General features: G+C 33.4%; 1 long non-coding RNA gene across 1 annotated transcript; it reads left to right on the top strand.

Moving 5' to 3' along the window:
- Positions 1-10: 10 nt before the first annotated feature.
- On the top strand, positions 11-1641 carry LOC116931633. The gene is made up of 5 exons (XR_006651826.1): positions 11-141; positions 225-313; positions 390-502; positions 644-889; positions 954-1641. It is a non-coding gene; the product is annotated as an uncharacterized LOC116931633 (long non-coding RNA).
- Positions 1642-16767: the final 15126 nt, after the last annotated feature.

Below are 16767 nucleotides of genomic sequence, written 5' to 3'. Positions count from 1 at the left end.
AACGCCATCTTTGTGTGAAGTTATGTGACACAACACAAGAGGCTTCTCACTGCGCAGTCCCGCAGAATGTTTTCCCCTCGTATGCGGAACTTTCCGCCATCTTAAGGACGAACTCAACACAGGACTCCTACTGAGAGTAAGGTAATAAATCAATTTTAAATTAAATTAAACTTTAGGGGTGGTAAACTAACTTAAAAATAATTATCCTTTTAAAAACTAATTAGAAAATACACAAGGAAGTTTTTACATCACACATGGAAAAGTTGGATGATCAAGGTTCAACAAGGCTGTAAAGAAATCATAATTTCAGGAGGTTCTGATTGAAACCAAAAACAAATCACAGACATTTTTTTAGTTGGCATTTTTGCTTAATGATATTGTCTGAACAGGTCTCAACTCAGTTTACATGGTGGATGCCCCACTAAACGACCCAGCAATCTTTACTGGCTGTCTTCCAGTGCCCGTAATTTGTTATGCATGCAATTACTCAACAAGGAATTAGGTAACCAATTCTATTTTCTATAAATTTTTTATTCAAATTATTTTACAGTAGTATTTAACGTGTCAGAAATAACAACTATGTCATAAAATAAGTAAAACACTTATTATATTTCTGTTTCTTTGTTTGTTTTGTTCTGTTAAGGTGGAACTGTGGAGAGAAAAGATGTTAGCGAAGGTGGGCAATTCAAGAACCAAGTAGAAACGGAGTGCCCATTTTTTAAAGGCTTAGAGACTTGGCAAATGGTATTACTGACCCATGGTGACAACGTAGACAAGGTTGCAGAAGGGTTGCGTTGCGTCGCAAAATGTTCGCGTCATATTATTTCCGCTATTGCTGATACTGAACGCCGTCTTTATGGAGTCTAGTTCCATGATTTGATTGAAAACGGTATGTTGGTTTCCTTTCCATTGTGTGGGAAACAATGATCTTAATGGCTTGTGTAATATTACAGAACGAAAAATGTTGCACAATTTCTTGTTCAACATCTGTGGATTGCAAGGAGGTTTCACATTGAAGAAACGCGAGTAGCAGTGTAACAACTACATCCGGCGTACGGTAGGACGTGATAAGATCGTGCTCATGTTGGTAAGCGGCGGAGTTAATTCCGCCGTTTGTGCTGCCCTTCTTCATCAAGCACTTCTACAGGGTGACGACTCGAGTGCAGGACATCCATATCGATATCGGTTTCCTGCGTAAAGACGAATCTGAGCAAGTCGTCACTAGTTAACAGCAACTCGGGCTCAATCTTCGGGTGATTTGAGATACTTTTCTGGACCGTTCAGAATCTTAGGATTGGCCAAAATTCGATACGAGATTAATTGATACGTCGTCATATCACATCTCAAATTCTACGGTTTACAATACTTGGTCTGTGACCGAGTTCCTTTAGGGACAGTTGCTTCTCATTTCTTCTTCATACCAGCGATTACATTTGATGTTTCGAATCGTTTTGGGTTGTTAAATCAAGTTAGACTTTCTACGATGCTTCCACCAACGACGCCAAACTTTGTCGTTGTGTCGGACTGTTGATCCCGAAGAAAAACGTCGAATTGTTGGCGAAACGTTTTTCAAAGTGGCAGATGGAACTGCTAACGATATGAATTTTATTTATTCCCTCCTCCCCCTCTCTAGCAGACGAATTCGACTGCGCTGCTCCTTTCGGCCAGCTCCGGAATCGTGGCTGTACTTGGCGGTAAGGACGGTATGGTTTAAAACGTGAAGGGGGAGTGCCACTGGGAAATCCTTACCGCCAAGTACAGCCACGATTCCGGAGCTGGCCGAAAGGAGCAGCGCAGTCGAATTCGTCTGCTAGAGAGGGGGAGGAGGGAAAATGTCGACTGCTGGGCTTTACGTGGAGTGAGCCATCTCCTTATCTCTGGGACCCCCCGACACCAATTTTTTTATTTCTAGTTTTGGAATATCGAATAGAAGCAGTAGTAGCAGCAAGATTCGAGATTCCAAAACTGATGATTTCGATTCGTAATTAAACCACAATCACGATGGCCTACTCAAGTTTTTTTAACGCGAGGCTTATAGTTTTTTAAATAAACGTAGAAAACGGAGCGGCAACGCGTTGGTCCCATTTATTTAAAAAACAGCTTGCTAACGCGTGTTTTTTTAATTCTAAGAGATTTCAAATGATTCTACTACTAGAAATACATTCATAGATTATGCCATCTCAATTAGTTTTTTAAAATAAATTTTTATACATTCATATTTTTATCATATTAAATTTCATATATATATAATTATATATCAATATATTGGTAAATTTCCCGATAGGGATTCTATTAAAACTCGCATTTCCCAACCCCCTGATACAGGCACCCCTACCCTTCTACAACGACCGGTGGATCGACCGACACTTTTTCTGAGACTTTACCCCAGAGATGGCGCTGATGGCGCGGCGATTTCAGGGGTGTCCGTACTAATCTTTCGTTCGTTTTTTTTTTTTTTAGATGCTGTGCCGCTGAGATTGGTCTCCATTTGTAGAGGAAATAACTCAGCAGCTCCCGGTTGAGTCCCCGTTTTTATCGGCTGAACGACGAAGGAGTGTGGAGCAGTTTAGTCAGCCAACTCGAGTCGATTTCAGGGTCTCGTACGTATCCTTTATACGTTTTCTTATTTTAGATGCTGCGTCGCAAAACTTGACGTCGTGTTGTAGAGGAGATAACGCGGAGATTAACGAAGGGGTCCTGTCAATTATCGGCTCAACAATAAAGGAATGCGGAGCAATCTAAGAGCGACTCGACATTTCTGGAGATTTTTTTTCAGAGAGATGGCGCGTCGGTCATGAAGATAGGGAAAAATCAGGCCGCGAAGTTATTTTTCAAGGCGAGGCTTTGTGCGTCGCCCGGCAACGGACAGGTTACTAGGGGCCCTCACTCCGTTCAGGAAGTTCCCGATAGGGTACGGCCTGGTCGCCAATTTCCCATAATATCTCGCAAACCGTTTGCTCTTCCGGCAAAACAGACTCCGTATACATGTCCTATGAGGCGTGCGCTGATCATCAACGCCTTCATCCCGCCTTCCCACTTTTGTCAAAATCGGCCAAAAATGACATCTCTTGAAATTCTCCAAAAATCAGACGGTATAATCGAACTTGAACGCTGATTTCGATTTAGTCATTGGTTTTCTCTTTAGACTAGCCGTTAAAAAAATTAACGAAAACAGTTCTATTAGCGCACCAACTTCATTTATGGTTTTTAAAATGTAAATGAAAAATTATAAGACCAATAGAAAAATAAACCTGATTTCCGTGATTTTCATTCAATTCTGAATCTAAATCATGTATTTTAAGCCAAATTTGAAATTTGGTCATAAATGAAAAAGTGGGAAGGGTATAGCCTTTCCACTTTCGTCAAAATCGGCCAAAAATGACATCTCTTGAAATTCTCCAAAAATCAGACGGTATAATCGAAATTGAACGCTGATTTCGATTTAGTCATTGGTTTTCTCTTGAGACTAGCCGTTTAAAAAATTAACGAAAACAGTTCTGTTAGCGCACCAACTTCATTTATGGTTTTTAAAATGTAAATGAAAAATTATAAGACCAATCGAAAAATTAACCTGATTTCCGTGATTTTCGTTCAATTCTGAATCTAAACCATGTATTTTAAGCCAAATTTGAAATTTGGCCAAAAATGAAAAAGTGGGAGGGGTATAATATAGCCTTCCCACTTATATCAAAATCTACCAAAAACGACATCTCTTGAAATTCTCCAAAAATCACACGGAATAATCGAAATTGAACGCTGATTTCGATTTAGTCATTGGTTTTCTTTTTAGACTAGCCGTTTAAAAAATTAACGAAAACAGTTCTGTTAGCGCACCAACTTTATTTATGGTTTTTAAAATGTAAATGAAAAATTATAAGACCAATAGAAAAATTAACCTGATTTCCGTGATTTTCATTCAATTCTGAATCTAAATCATGTATTTTAAGCCAAATTTGAAATTTGGCAAAAAATGAAAAAGTGGGAAGGGTATAGCCTTCCCACTTTTGTCAAAATCTACCAAAAACGACATCTCTTGAAATTCTCCAAAAATCACACGGAATAATCGAAATTGAACGCTGATTTCGATTTAGTAATTGGTTTTCTCGTTAAACCAGCCGTTTCAAAAATTAACGAAACAGTGCTGTTAGCGCAACAACTTAATTTAGGGTTTTTAAGGATTAAATCAAAAACTATAAGACCAATAGGAAAATAAACCTGATTTTCGTGATTTTCATTCAATTTTGATTCGAATTCATGTATTTTAAGCAAAATTTGAAATTTGGCCAAAAATGAAAAAGTGGGAAGGGTATAGCCTTCCCACTTTTGTCAAAATCTACCAAAAACGACATCTCTTGAAATTCTCCAAAAATCACACGGAATAATCGAAATTGAACGCTGATTTCGATTTAGTTATTGGTTTTCTCGTTAAACCAGCCGTTTCAAAAATTAACGAAACAGTGCTGTTAGCGCAACAACTTAATTTAGGGTTTTTAAGGATTAGATCAAAAACTTTAAGACCAATAGGAAAATAAACCTGATTTTCGTGATTTTCATTCAATTTTGATTCGAATTCATGTATTTTAAGCAAAATTTGAAATTTGGCCAAAAATGAAAAAGTGGGAAGGGTATAGCCTTCCCACTTTTGTCAAAATCTACCAAAAACGACATCTCTTGAAATTCTCCAAAAATCACACGGAATAATCGAAATTGAACGCTGATTTCGATTTAGTTATTGGTTTTCTCGTTAAACCAGCCGTTTCAAAAATTAACGAAACAGTGCTGTTAGCGCAACAACTTAATTTAGGGTTTTTAAGGATTAAATCAAAAACTATAAGACCAATAGGAAAATAAACCTGATTTTCGTGATTTTCATTCAATTTTGATTCGAATTCATGTATTTTAAGCAAAATTTGAAATTTGGCCAAAAATGAAAAAGTGGGAAGGGTATAGCCTTCCCACTTTTGTCAAAATCTACCAAAAACGACATCTCTTGAAATTCTCCAAAAATCACACGGAATAATCGAAATTGAACGCTGATTTCGATTTAGCTATTGGTTTTCTCGTTAAACCAGCCGTTTCAAAAATTAACGAAACAGTGCTGTTAGCGCAACAACTTAATTTAGGGTTTTTAAGGATTAAATCAAAAACTATAAGACCAATAGGAAAATAAACCTGATTTTCGTGATTTTCATTCAATTTTGATTCGAATTCATGTATTTTAAGCAAAATTTGAAATTTGGCCAAAAATGAAAAAGTGGGAAGGGTATAGCCTTCCCACTTTTGTCAAAATCTACCAAAAACGACATCTCTTGAAATTCTCCAAAAATCACACGGAATAATCGAAATTGAACGCTGATTTCGATTTAGTAATTGGTTTTCTCGTTAAACCAGCCGTTTCAAAAATTAACGAAACAGTGCTGTTAGCGCAACAACTTAATTTAGGGTTTTTAAGGATTAAATCAAAAACTATAAGACCAATAGGAAAATAAGCCTGATTTTCGTGATTTTCATTCAATTTTGATTCGAATTCATGTATTTTAAGCAAAATTTGAAATTTCACCAAAAATGAAAAAGTGGGAAGGGTATAGCCTTCCCACTTTTGTCAAAATCTACCAAAAACGACATCTCTTGAAATTCTCCAAAAATCACACGGAATAATCGAAATTGAACGCTGATTTCGATTTAGTTATTGTTTTTCTCGTTAAACCAGCCGTTTCAAAAATTAACGAAACAGTGCTGTTAGCGCAACAACTTAATTTAGGGTTTTTAAGGATTAAATCAAAAACTATAAGACCAATAGGAAAATAAACCTGATTTTCGTGATTTTCATTCAATTTTGATTCGAATTCATGTATTTTAAGCAAAATTTGAAATTTGGCCAAAAATGAAAAAGTGGGAAGGGTATAGCCTTCCCACTTTTGTCAAAATCTACCAAAAACGACATCTCTTGAAATTCTCCAAAAATCACACGGAATAATCGAAATTGAACGCTGATTTCGATTTAGTTATTGGTTTTCTCGTTAAACCAGCCGTTTCAAAAATTAACGAAATAGTGCTGTTAGCGCAACAACTTAATTTAGGGTTTTTAAGGATTAAATCAAAAACTATAAAACCAATAGGAAAATAAGCCTGATTTTCGTGATTTTCATTCAATTTTGATTCGAATTCATGTATTTTAAGCAAAATTTGAAATTTGGCCAAAAATGAAAAAGTGGGAAGGGTATAGCCTTCCCACTTTTGTCAAAATCTACCAAAAACGACATCTCTTGAAATTCTCCAAAAATCACACGGAATAATCGAAATTGAACGCTGATTTCGATTTAGTTATTGTTTTTCTCGTTAAACCAGCCGTTTGAAAAATTAACGAAACAGTGCTGTTAGCGCAACAACTTAATTTAGGGTTTTTAAGGATTAAATCAAAAACTGTAAGACCAATAGGAAAATAAACCTGATTTTCGTGATTTTCATTCAATTTTGATTCGAATTCATGTATTTTAAGCAAAATTTGAAATTTGGCCAAAAATGAAAAAGTGGGAAGGGTATAGCCTTCCCACTTTTGTCAAAATCTACCAAAAACGACATCTCTTGAAATTCTCCAAAAATCACACGGAATAATCGAAATTGAACGCTGATTTCGATTTAGTTATTGGTTTTCTCGTTAAACCAGCCGTTTCAAAAATTAACGAAACAGTGCTGTTAGCGCAACAACTTAATTTAGGGTTTTTAAGGATTAAATCAAAAACTATAAAACCAATAGGAAAATAAGCCTGATTTTCGTGATTTTCATTCAATTTTGATTCGAATTCATGTATTTTAAGCAAAATTTGAAATTTGGCCAAAAATGAAAAAGTGGGAAGGGTACAGCCTTCCCACTTTTGTCAAAATCTACCAAAAACGACATCTCTTGAAATTCTCCAAAAATCACACGGAATAATTGAAATTGAACGCTGATTTCGATTTAGTATTTGGTTTTCTCGTTAAACCAGCCGTTTCAAAAATTAACGAAACAGTGCTGTTAGCGCAACAACTTAATTTAGGGTTTTTAAGGATTAAATCAAAAACTATAAAACCAATAGGAAAATTAACCTGATTTTCGTGATTTTCATTCAATTTTGATTCGAATTCATGTATTTTAAGCAAAATTTGAAATTTGGCCAAAAATGAAAAAGTGGGAAGGGTATAGCCTTCCCACTTTTGTCAAAATCTACCAAAAACGACATCTCTTGAAATTCTCCAAAAATCACACGGAATAATTGAAATTGAACGCTGATTTCGATTTAGTATTTGGTTTTCTCGTTAAACCAGCCGTTTCAAAAATTAACGAAACAGTGCTGTTAGCGCAACAACTTAATTTAGGGTTTTTAAGGATTAAATCAAAAACTATAAGACCAATAGGAAAATAAGCCTGATTTTCGTGATTTTCATTCAATTTTGATTCGAATTCATGTATTTTAAGCAAAATTTGAAATTTGGCCAAAAATGAAAAAGTGGGAAGGGTATAGCCTTCCCACTTTTGTCAAAATCTACCAAAAACGACATCTCTTGAAATTCTCCAAAAATCCCACGGAATAATTGAAATTGAACGCTGATTTCGATTTAGTAATTGGTTTTCTCGTTAAACCAGCCGTTTCAAAAATTAACGAAACAGTGCTGTTAGCGCAACAACTTAATTTAGGGTTTTTAAGGATTAAATCAAAAACTATAAGACCAATAGGAAAATAAACCTGATTTTCGTGATTTTCATTCAATTTTGATTCGAATTCATGTATTTTAAGCAAAATTTGAAATTTGGCCAAAAATGAAAAAGTGGGAAGGGTATAGCCTTCCCACTTTTGTCAAAATCTACCAAAAACGACATCTCTTGAAATTCTCCAAAAATCACACGGAATAATCGAAATTGAACGCTGATTTCGATTTAGTAATTGGTTTTCTCGTTAAACCAGCCGTTTCAAAAATTAACGAAACAGTGCTGTTAGCGCAACAACTTAATTTAGGGTTTTTAAGGATTAAATAAAAAACTATAAAACCAAAAGGAAAATAAGCCTGATTTTCGTGATTTTCATTCAATTTTGATTCGAATTCATGTATTTTAAGCAAAATTTGAAATTTGGCCAAAAATGAAAAAGTGGGAAGGGTATAGCCTTCCCACTTTTGTCAAAATCTACCAAAAACGACATCTCTTGAAATTCTCCAAAAATCACACGGAATAATTGAAATTGAACGCTGATTTCGATTTAGTATTTGGTTTTCTCGTTAAACCAGCCGTTTCAAAAATTAACGAAACAGTGCTGTTAGCGCAACAACTTAATTTAGGGTTTTTAAGGATTAAATCAAAAACTATAAGACCAATAGGAAAATAAGCCTGATTTTCGTGATTTTCATTCAATTTTGATTCGAATTCATGTATTTTAAGCAAAATTTGAAATTTGGCCAAAAATGAAAAAGTGGGAAGGGTATAGCCTTCCCACTTTTGTCAAAATCTACCAAAAACGACATCTCTTGAAATTCTCCAAAAATCACACGGAATAATCGAAATTGAACGCTGATTTCGATTTAGTAATTGGTTTTCTCGTTAAACCAGCCGTTTCAAAAATTAACGAAACAGTGCTGTTAGCGCAACAACTTAATTTAGGGTTTTTAAGGATTAAATCAAAAACTATAAAACCAAAAGGAAAATAAGCCTGATTTTCGTGATTTTCATTCAATTTTGATTCGAATTCATGTATTTTAAGCAAAATTTGAAATTTGGCCAAAAATGAAAAAGTGGGAAGGGTATAGCCTTCCCACTTTTGTCAAAATCTACCAAAAACGACATCTCTTGAAATTCTCCAAAAATCACACGGAATAATTGAAATTGAACGCTGATTTCGATTTAGTATTTGGTTTTCTCGTTAAACCAGCCGTTTCAAAAATTAACGAAACAGTGCTGTTAGCGCAACAACTTAATTTAGGGTTTTTAAGGATTAAATCAAAAACTATAAGACCAATAGGAAAATAAGCCTGATTTTCGTGATTTTCATTCAATTTTGATTCGAATTCATGTATTTTAAGCAAAATTTGAAATTTGGCCAAAAATGAAAAAGTGGGAAGGGTATAGCCTTCCCACTTTTGTCAAAATCTACCAAAAACGACATCTCTTGAAATTCTCCAAAAATCCCACGGAATAATTGAAATTGAACGCTGATTTCGATTTAGTAATTGGTTTTCTCGTTAAACCAGCCGTTTCAAAAATTAACGAAACAGTGCTGTTAGCGCAACAACTTAATTTAGGGTTTTTAAGGATTAAATCAAAAACTATAAGACCAATAGGAAAATAAACCTGATTTTCGTGATTTTCATTCAATTTTGATTCGAATTCATGTATTTTAAGCAAAATTTGAAATTTGGCCAAAAATGAAAAAGTGGGAAGGGTATAGCCTTCCCACTTTTGTCAAAATCTACCAAAAAGACATCTCTTGAAATTCTCCAAAAATCACACGGAATAATTAAAATTGAACGCTGATTTCGATTTAGTTATTGGTTTTCTCGTTAAACCAGCCGTTTCAAAAATTAACGAAACAGTGCTGTTAGCGCAACAACTTAATTTAGGGTTTTTAAGGATTAAATCAAAAACTATAAGACCAATAGGAAAATAAGCCTGATTTTCGTGATTTTCATTCAATTTTGATTCGAATTCATGTATTTTAAGCAAAATTTGAAATTTGGCCAAAAATGAAAAAGTGGGAAGGGTATAGCCTTCCCACTTTTGTCAAAATCTACCAAAAACGACATCTCTTGAAATTCTCCAAAAATCACACGGAATAATCGAAATTGAACGCTGATTTCGATTTAGCTATTGGTTTTCTCGTTAAACCAGCCGTCTCAAAAATTAACGAAACAGTGCTGTTAGCGCAACAACTTAATTTAGGGTTTTTAAGGATTAAATCAAAAACTATAAGACCAATAGGAAAATAAACCTGATTTTCGTGATTTTCATTCAATTTTGATTCGAATTCATGTATTTTAAGCAAAATTTGAAATTTGGCCAAAAATGAAAAAGTGGGAAGGGTATAGCCTTCCCACTTTTGTCAAAATCTACCAAAAACGACATCTCTTGAAATTCTCCAAAAATCCCACGGAATAATTGAAATTGAACGCTGATTTCGATTTAGTAATTGGTTTTCTCGTTAAACCAGCCGTTTCAAAAATTAACGAAACAGTGCTGTTAGCGCAACAACTTAATTTAGGGTTTTTAAGGATTAAATCAAAAACTATAAGACCAATAGGAAAATAAACCTGATTTTCGTGATTTTCATTCAATTTTGATTCGAATTCATGTATTTTAAGCAAAATTTGAAATTTGGCCAAAAATGAAAAAGTGGGAAGGGTATAGCCTTCCCACTTTTGTCAAAATCTACCAAAAACGACATCTCTTGAAATTCTCCAAAAATCACACGGAATAATTAAAATTGAACGCTGATTTCGATTTAGTTATTGGTTTTCTCGTTAAACCAGCCGTTTCAAAAATTAACGAAACAGTGCTGTTAGCGCAACAACTTAATTTAGGGTTTTTAAGGATTAAATCAAAAACTATAAGACCAATAGGAAAATAAGCCTGATTTTCGTGATTTTCATTCAATTTTGATTCGAATTCATGTATTTTAAGCAAAATTTGAAATTTGGCCAAAAATGAAAAAGTGGGAAGGGTATAGCCTTCCCACTTTTGTCAAAATCTACCAAAAACGACATCTCTTGAAATTCTCCAAAAATCACACGGAATAATCGAAATTGAACGCTGATTTCGATTTAGCTATTGGTTTTCTCGTTAAACCAGCCGTCTCAAAAATTAACGAAACAGTGCTGTTAGCCTTACAACTTAATTTAGGGTTTTTAAGGATTAAATCAAAAACTATAAGACCAATAGGAAAATAAACCTGATTTTCGTGATTTTCATTCAATTTTGATTCGAATTCATGTATTTTAAGCAAAATTTGAAATTTGGCCAAAAATGAAAAAGTGGGAAGGGTATAGCCTTCCCACTTTTGTCAAAATCTACCAAAAACGACATCTCTTGAAATTCTCCAAAAATCACACGGAATAATCGAAATTGAACGCTGATTTCGATTTAGTAATTGGTTTTCTCGTTAAACCAGCCGTTTCAAAAATTAACGAAACAGTGCTGTTAGCGCAACAACTTAATTTAGGGTTTTTAAGGATTAAATCAAAAACTATAAGACCAATAGGAAAATAAACCTGATTTTCGTGATTTTCATTCAATTTTGATTCGAATTCATGTATTTTAAGCAAAATTTGAAATTTGGCCAAAAATGAAAAAGTGGGAAGGGTATAGCCTTCCCACTTTTGTCAAAATCTACCAAAAAGACATCTCTTGAAATTCTCCAAAAATCACACGGAATAATTAAAATTGAACGCTGATTTCGATTTAGTTATTGGTTTTCTCGTTAAACCAGCCGTTTCAAAAATTAACGAAACAGTGCTGTTAGCGCAACAACTTAATTTAGGGTTTTTAAGGATTAAATCAAAAACTATAAGACCAATAGGAAAATAAACCTGATTTTCGTGATTTTCATTCAATTTTGATTCGAATTCATGTATTTTAAGCAAAATTTGAAATTTGGCCAAAAATGAAAAAGTGGGAAGGGTATAGCCTTCCCACTTTTGTCAAAATCTACCAAAAACGACATCTCTTGAAATTCTCCAAAAATCACACGGAATAATCGAAATTGAACGCTGATTTCGATTTAGTAATTGGTTTTCTCGTTAAACCAGCCGTTTCAAAAATTAACGAAACAGTGCTGTTAGCGCAACAACTTAATTTAGGGTTTTTAAGGATTAAATCAAAAACTATAAAACCAATAGGAAAATAAACCTGATTTTCGTGATTTTCATTCAATTTTGATTCGAATTCATGTATTTTAAGCAAAATTTGAAATTTGGCCAAAAATGAAAAAGTGGGAAGGGTATAGCCTTCCCACTTTTGTCAAAATCTACCAAAAACGACATCTCTTGAAATTCTCCAAAAATCACACGGAATAATCGAAATTGAACGCTGATTTCGATTTAGTAATTGGTTTTCTCGTTAAACCAGCCGTTTCAAAAATTAACGAAACAGTGCTGTTAGCGCAACAACTTAATTTAGGGTTTTTAAGGATTAAATCAAAAACTATAAAACCAATAGGAAAATAAACCTGATTTTCGTGATTTTCATTCAATTTTGATTCGAATTCATGTATTTTAAGCAAAATTTGAAATTTGGCCAAAAATGAAAAAGTGGGAAGGGTATAGCCTTCCCACTTTTGTCAAAATCTACCAAAAACGACATCTCTTGAAATTCTCCAAAAATCACACGGAATAATCGAAATTGAACGCTGATTTCGATTTAGTTATTGTTTTTCTCGTTAAACCAGCCGTTTGAAAAATTAACGAAACAGTGCTGTTAGCGCAACAACTTAATTTAGGGTTTTTAAGGATTAAATCAAAAACTGTAAGACCAATAGGAAAATAAACCTGATTTTCGTGATTTTCATTCAATTTTGATTCGAATTCATGTATTTTAAGCAAAATTTGAAATTTGGCCAAAAATGAAAAAGTGGGAAGGGTATAGCCTTCCCACTTTTGTCAAAATCTACCAAAAACGACATCTCTTGAAATTCTCCAAAAATCACACGGAATAATCGAAATTGAACGCTGATTTCGATTTAGTTATTAGTTTTCTCGTTAAACCAGCCGTTTCAAAAATTAACGAAACAGTGCTGTTAGCGCAACAACTTAATTTAGGGTTTTTAAGGATTAAATCAAAAACTATAAGACCAATAGGAAAATAAACCTGATTTTCGTGATTTTCATTCAATTTTGATTCGAATTCATGTATTTTAAGCAAAATTTGAAATTTGGCCAAAAATGAAAAAGTGGGAAGGGTATAGCCTTCCCACTTTTGTCAAAATCTACCAAAAACGACATCTCTTGAAATTCTCCAAAAATCACACGGAATAATCGAAATTGAACGCTGATTTCGATTTAGTAATTGGTTTTCTCGTTAAACCAGCCGTTTCAAAAATTAACGAAACAGTGCTGTTAGCGCAACAACTTAATTTAGGGTTTTTAAGGATTAAATCAAAAACTATAAGACCAAAAGGAAAATAAACCTGATTTTCGTGATTTTCATTCAATTTTGATTCGAATTCATGTATTTTAAGCAAAATTTGAAATTTGGCCAAAAATGAAAAAGTGGGAAGGGTATAGCCTTCCCACTTTTGTCAAAATCTACCAAAAACGACATCTCTTGAAATTCTCCAAAAATCACACGGAATAATTGAAATTGAACGCTGATTTCGATTTAGTATTTGGTTTTCTCGTTAAACCAGCCGTTTCAAAAATTAACGAAACAGTGCTGTTAGCGCAACAACTTAATTTAGGGTTTTTAAGGATTAAATCAAAAACTATAAGACCAATAGGAAAATAAACCTGATTTTCGTGATTTTCATTCAATTTTGATTCGAATTCATGTATTTTAAGCAAAATTTGAAATTTGGCCAAAAATGAAAAAGTGGGAAGGGTATAGCCTTCCCACTTTTGTCAAAATCTACCAAAAACGACATCTCTTGAAATTCTCCAAAAATCCCACGGAATAATCGAAATTGAACGCTGATTTCGATTTAGTAATTGGTTTTCTCGTTAAACCAGCCGTTTCAAAAATTAACGAAACAGTGCTGTTAGCGCAACAACTTAATTTAGGGTTTTTAAGGATTAAATCAAAAACTATAAGACCAATAGGAAAATAAACCTGATTTTCGTGATTTTCATTCAATTTTGATTCGAATTCATGTATTTTAAGCAAAATTTGAAATTTGGCCAAAAATGAAAAAGTGGGAAGGGTATAGCCTTCCCACTTTTGTCAAAATCTACCAAAAAAGACATCTCTTGAAATTCTCCAAAAATCACACGGAATAATTAAAATTGAACGCTGATTTCGATTTAGTTATTGGTTTTCTCGTTAAACCAGCCGTTTCAAAAATTAACGAAACAGTGCTGTTAGCGCAACAACTTAATTTAGGGTTTTTAAGGATTAAATCAAAAACTATAAGACCAATAGGAAAATAAACCTGATTTTCGTGATTTTCATTCAATTTTGATTCGAATTCATGTATTTTAAGCAAAATTTGAAATTTGGCCAAAAATGAAAAAGTGGGAAGGGTATAGCCTTCCCACTTTTGTCAAAATCTACCAAAAAAGACATCTCTTGAAATTCTCCAAAAATCACACGGAATAATTAAAATTGAACGCTGATTTCGATTTAGTTATTGGTTTTCTCGTTAAACCAGCCGTTTCAAAAATTAACGAAACAGTGCTGTTAGCGCAACAACTTAATTTAGGGTTTTTAAGGATTAAATCAAAAACTATAAGACCAATAGGAAAATAAACCTGATTTTCGTGATTTTCATTCAATTTTGATTCGAATTCATGTATTTTAAGCAAAATTTGAAATTTGGCCAAAAATGAAAAAGTGGGAAGGGTATATAGCCTTCCCACTTTTGTCAAAATCTACCAAAAACGACATCTCTTGAAATTCTCCAAAAATCACACGGAATAATCGAAATTGAACGCTGATTTCGATTTAGTTATTGTTTTTCTCGTTAAACCAGCCGTTTCAAAAATTAACGAAACAGTGCTGTTAGCGCAACAACTTAATTTAGGGTTTTTAAGGATTAAATCAAAAACTATAAGACCAATAGGAAAATAAGCCTGATTTTCGTGATTTTCATTCAATTTTGATTCGAATTCATGTATTTTAAGCAAAATTTGAAATTTGGCCAAAAATGAAAAAGTGGGAAGGGTATAGCCTTCCCACTTTTGTCAAAATCTACCAAAAACGACATCTCTTGAAATTCTCCAAAAATCACACGGAATAATCGAAATTGAACGCCGATTTCGATTTAGTAATTGGTTTTCTCGTTAAACCAGCCGTTTCAAAAATTAACGAAACAGTGCTGTTAGCGCAACAACTTAATTTAGGGTTTTTAAGGATTAAATCAAAAACTATAAGACCAATAGGAAAATAAACCTGATTTTCGTGATTTTCATTCAATTTTTATTCGAATTCATGTATTTTAAGCAAAATTTGAAATTTGGCCAAAAATGAAAAAGTAGGAAGGGTATAGCCTTCCCACTTTTGTCAAAATCTACCAAAAAAGACATCTCTTGAAATTCTCCAAAAATCACACGGAATAATTAAAATTGAACGCTGATTTCGATTTAGTTATTGGTTTTCTCGTTAAACCAGCCGTTTCAAAAATTAACGAAACAGTGCTGTTAGCGCAACAACTTAATTTAGGGTTTTTAAGGATTAAATCAAAAACTATAAGACCAATAGGAAAATAAACCTGATTTTCGTGATTTTCATTCAATTTTGATTCGAATTCATGTATTTTAAGCAAAATTTGAAATTTGGCCAAAATAAAAAGTGGGAAGGGTATAGCCTTCCCACTTTTGTCAAAATCTACCAAAAACGACATCTCTTGAAATTCTCCAAAAATCACACGGAATAATTGAAATTGAACGCTGATTTCGATTTAGTATTTGGTTTTCTCGTTAAACCAGCCGTTTCAAAAATTAACGAAACAGTGCTGTTAGCGCAACAACTTAATTTAGGGTTTTTAAGGATTAAATCAAAAACTATAAGACCAATAGGAAAATAAGCCTGATTTTCGTGATTTTCATTCAATTTTGATTCGAATTCATGTATTTTAAGCAAAATTTGAAATTTGGCCAAAAATGAAAAAGTGGGAAGGGTATAGCCTTCCCACTTTTGTCAAAATCTACCAAAAACGACATCTCTTGAAATTCTCCAAAAATCACACGGAATAATGGAAATTGAACGCTGATTTCGATTTAGTTATTGGTTTTCTCGTTAAACCAGCCGTTTCAAAAATTAACGAAACAGTGCTGTTAGCGCAACAACTTAATTTAGGGTTTTTAAGGATAAAATCAAAAACTATAAGACCAATAGGAAAATAAACCTGATTTTCGTGATTTTCATTCAATTTTGATTCGAATTCATGTATTTTAAGCAAAATTTGAAATTTGGCCAAAAATGAAAAAGTGGGAAGGGTATAGCCTTCCCACTTTTGTCAAAATCTACCAAAAACGACATCTTTTGAAATTCTCCAAAAATCACACGGAATAATCGAAATTGAACGCTGATTTCGATTTAGTTATTGTTTTTCTCGTTAAACCAGCCGTTTGAAAAATTAACGAAACAGTGCTGTTAGCGCAACAACTTAATTTAGGGTTTTAGGAAGGATTAAATCAAAAACTATAAGACCAATAGGAAAATAAACCTGATTTTCGTGATTTTCATTCAATTTTGATTCGAATTCATGTATTTTAAGCAAAATTTGAAATTTGGCCAAAAATGAAAAAGTGGGAAGGGTATAGCCTTCCCACTTTTGTCAAAATCTACCAAAAACGACATCTCTTGAAATTCTCCAAAAATCACACGGAATAATCGAAATTGAACGCTGATTTCGATTTAGTTATTGGTTTTCTCGTTAAACCAGCCGTTTCAAAACTTAACGAAACAGTGCTGTTAGCGCAACAACTTAATTTAGGGTTTTTAAGGATTAAATCAAAAACTATAAGACCAATAGGAAAATAAACCTGATTTTCGTGATTTTCATTCAATTTTGATTCGAATTCATGTATTTTAAGCAAAATTTGAAATTTGGCCAAAAATGAAAAAGTGGGAAGGGTATAGCCTTCCCACTTTTG

Source organism: Daphnia magna, linkage group LG10 (assembly GCF_020631705.1).
Source record: "Daphnia magna isolate NIES linkage group LG10, ASM2063170v1.1, whole genome shotgun sequence".
Classification (NCBI taxonomy): Eukaryota; Metazoa; Arthropoda; class Branchiopoda; order Diplostraca; family Daphniidae; genus Daphnia; species Daphnia magna.
This window is presented reverse-complemented; position numbering and strand designations above follow the sequence as displayed.